The sequence below is a fragment of the Hypomesus nipponensis genome, chromosome 25, assembly GCF_054491055.1.
Source record: "Hypomesus nipponensis isolate SF chromosome 25, ASM5449105v1, whole genome shotgun sequence".
In the NCBI taxonomy this organism is placed as follows: Eukaryota; Metazoa; Chordata; class Actinopteri; order Osmeriformes; family Osmeridae; genus Hypomesus; species Hypomesus nipponensis.
In genome coordinates this window covers 14,295,001-14,297,500 of record NC_140385.1, presented here as the reverse complement: position 1 = coordinate 14,297,500, position 2,500 = coordinate 14,295,001, and the positions used below count along the sequence as shown (strand labels likewise).

The 2,500-nt window shown below is 47.0% G+C and overlaps 8 non-coding genes across 8 annotated transcripts; all 8 read left to right on the top strand.

Annotated features, from left to right (window-relative positions):
- The first annotated feature begins 159 nt into the window (after positions 1-159).
- LOC146224867 (5S ribosomal RNA) lies at positions 160-278 on the top strand. Its single transcript, XR_014749060.1, has one exon. It is a non-coding gene; the product is annotated as a 5S ribosomal RNA (ribosomal RNA).
- A 190-nt stretch (positions 279-468) lies between these two features.
- Positions 469-587, top strand: LOC146224866 (5S ribosomal RNA). The gene has a single exon (XR_014747656.1). It is a non-coding gene; the product is annotated as a 5S ribosomal RNA (ribosomal RNA).
- Positions 588-767: 180 nt separating this feature from the next.
- LOC146224865 (5S ribosomal RNA) lies at positions 768-886 on the top strand. The gene has a single exon (XR_014747655.1). It is a non-coding gene; the product is annotated as a 5S ribosomal RNA (ribosomal RNA).
- Positions 887-1,069: 183 nt separating this feature from the next.
- Positions 1,070-1,188, top strand: LOC146224864 (5S ribosomal RNA). The gene has a single exon (XR_014749059.1). It is a non-coding gene; the product is annotated as a 5S ribosomal RNA (ribosomal RNA).
- A 178-nt stretch (positions 1,189-1,366) lies between these two features.
- Positions 1,367-1,485, top strand: LOC146224863 (5S ribosomal RNA). Its single transcript, XR_014749058.1, has one exon. It is a non-coding gene; the product is annotated as a 5S ribosomal RNA (ribosomal RNA).
- A 170-nt stretch (positions 1,486-1,655) lies between these two features.
- Positions 1,656-1,774, top strand: LOC146224862 (5S ribosomal RNA). Its single transcript, XR_014747654.1, has one exon. It is a non-coding gene; the product is annotated as a 5S ribosomal RNA (ribosomal RNA).
- A 172-nt stretch (positions 1,775-1,946) lies between these two features.
- LOC146224861 (5S ribosomal RNA) lies at positions 1,947-2,065 on the top strand. The gene has a single exon (XR_014747653.1). It is a non-coding gene; the product is annotated as a 5S ribosomal RNA (ribosomal RNA).
- Positions 2,066-2,243: 178 nt separating this feature from the next.
- LOC146224860 (5S ribosomal RNA) lies at positions 2,244-2,362 on the top strand. The gene has a single exon (XR_014749669.1). It is a non-coding gene; the product is annotated as a 5S ribosomal RNA (ribosomal RNA).
- The last annotated feature ends 138 nt before the right edge of the window (positions 2,363-2,500 follow it).

Below are 2,500 nucleotides of genomic sequence, written 5' to 3'. Positions count from 1 at the left end.
GACATCTTGCAATATGCACAAGTAGTCCTTCATTAAAAGGGGCTGGAAGCTGTTTTCATTTTGACACGAGAGAGAGAGAGAGAGAGAGAGAGAGACCACCTTGCATTGTCAATTGCTAAATCTGTATATGGATAAGTAGCCTATGGTTGTCAACTTATTTCGTACGGCCATACCAGCCTGGCAACGCCCGATCACGTCTGATCTCGGAAGCTAAGCAGGGTCGGGCCTGGTTAGTACTTGGATGGGAGACCGCCTGGGAATACCAGGTGCTGTATGCTCTTTTGCTCATTCACTTAGAAACTGACATCTTGCAATATGCACAAGTAGTCCTTCATGAAAGGGGCTGGAAACTGTTTTCATTTTGACACGAGAGAGAGAGAGAGAGAGAGAGAGAGAGAGAGAGACCACCTTGCATTGTCAATTGCTAAATCTGTATATGGATAAGTAGCCTATGGTTGTCAACTTATTTCGTACGGCCATACCAGCCTGGCAACGCCCGATCTCGTCTGATCTCGGAAGCTAAGCAGGGTCGGGCCTGGTTAGTACTTGGATGGGAGACCGCCTGGGAATACCAGGTGCTGTATGCTCTTTTGCTCATTCACTTTGAAACTGACATCTTGCAATATGCACAAGTAGTCCTTCATGAAAGGGGCTGGAAGCTGTTTTCATTTTGACACGAGAGAGAGAGAGAGAGAGAGAGAGACCACCTTGCATTGTCAATTGCTAAATCTGTATATGGATAAGTAGCCTATGGTTGTCAACTTATTTCGTACGGCCATACCAGCCTGGCAACGCCCGATCTCGTCTGATCTCGGAAGCTAAGCAGGGTCGGGCCTGGTTAGTACTTGGATGGGAGACCGCCTGGGAATACCAGGTGCTGTATGCTCTTTTGCTCATTCACTTAGAAACTGACATCTTGCAATATGCACAAGTAGTCCTTCATTAAAAGGGGCTGGAAGCTGTTTTCATTTTGACACGAGAGAGAGAGAGAGAGAGAGAGAGAGACCACCTTGCATTGTCAATTGCTAAATCTGTATATGGATAAGTAGCCTATGGTTGTCAACTTATTTCGTACGGCCATACCAGCCTGGCAACGCCCGATCACGTCTGATCTCGGAAGCTAAGCAGGGTCGGGCCTGGTTAGTACTTGGATGGGAGACCGCCTGGGAATACCAGGTGCTGTATGCTCTTTTGCTCATTCACTTAGAAACTGACATCTTGCAATATGCACAAGTAGTCCTTCATGAAAGGGGCTGGAAGCTGTTTTCATTTTGACACGAGAGAGAGAGAGAGAGAGAGAGACCACCTTGCATTGTCAATTGCTAAATCTGTATATGGATAAGTAGCCTATGGTTGTCAACTTATTTCGTACGGCCATACCAGCCTGGCAACGCCCGATCACGTCTGATCTCGGAAGCTAAGCAGGGTCGGGCCTGGTTAGTACTTGGATGGGAGACCGCCTGGGAATACCAGGTGCTGTATGCTCTTTTGCTCATTCACTTAGAACCTGACATCTTGCAATATGCACAAGTAGTCCTTCATGAAAGGGGCTGGAAGCTGTTTTCATTTTGACACGAGAGAGAGAGAGAGACTACCTTGCATTGTCAATTGCTAAATCTGTATATGGATAAGTAGCCTATGGTTGTCAACTTATTTCGTACGGCCATACCAGCCTGGCAACGCCCGATCTCGTCTGATCTCGGAAGCTAAGCAGGGTCGGGCCTGGTTAGTACTTGGATGGGAGACCGCCTGGGAATACCAGGTGCTGTATGCTCTTTTGCTCATTCACTTAGAAACTGAAATCTTGCAATATGCACAAGTAGTCCTTCATGAAAGGGGCTGGAAGCTGTTTTCATTTTGACACTAGAAAGAGAGAGAGAGACCACCTTGCATTGTCAATTGCTAAATCTGTATATGGATAAGTAGCCTATGGTTGTCAACTTATTTCGTACGGCCATACCAGCCTGGCAACGCCCGATCTCGTCTGATCTCGGAAGCTAAGCAGGGTCGGGCCTGGTTAGTACTTGGATGGGAGACCGCCTGGGAATACCAGGTGCTGTATGCTCTTTTGCTCATTCACTTAGAAACTGACATCTTGCAATATGCACAAGTAGTCCTTCATGAAAGGGGCTGGAAGCTGTTTTCATTTTGACACGAGAGAGAGAGAGAGAGAGAGAGACTACCTTGCATTGTCAATTGCTAAATCTGTATATGGATAAGTAGCCTATGGTTGTCAACTTATTTCGTACGGCCATACCAGCCTGGCAACGCCCGATCTCGTCTGATCTCGGAAGCTAAGCAGGGTCGGGCCTGGTTAGTACTTGGATGGAAGACCGCCTGGGAATACCAGGTGCTGTATGCTCTTTTGCTCATTCACCTAGAAACTGACATCTTGCAATATGCACAAGTAGTCCTTCATGAAAGGGGCTGGAAGCTGTTTTCATTTTGACACGAGAGAGAGAGAGAGAGAGAGAGAGAGACTACCTTGCATTGTCAATTG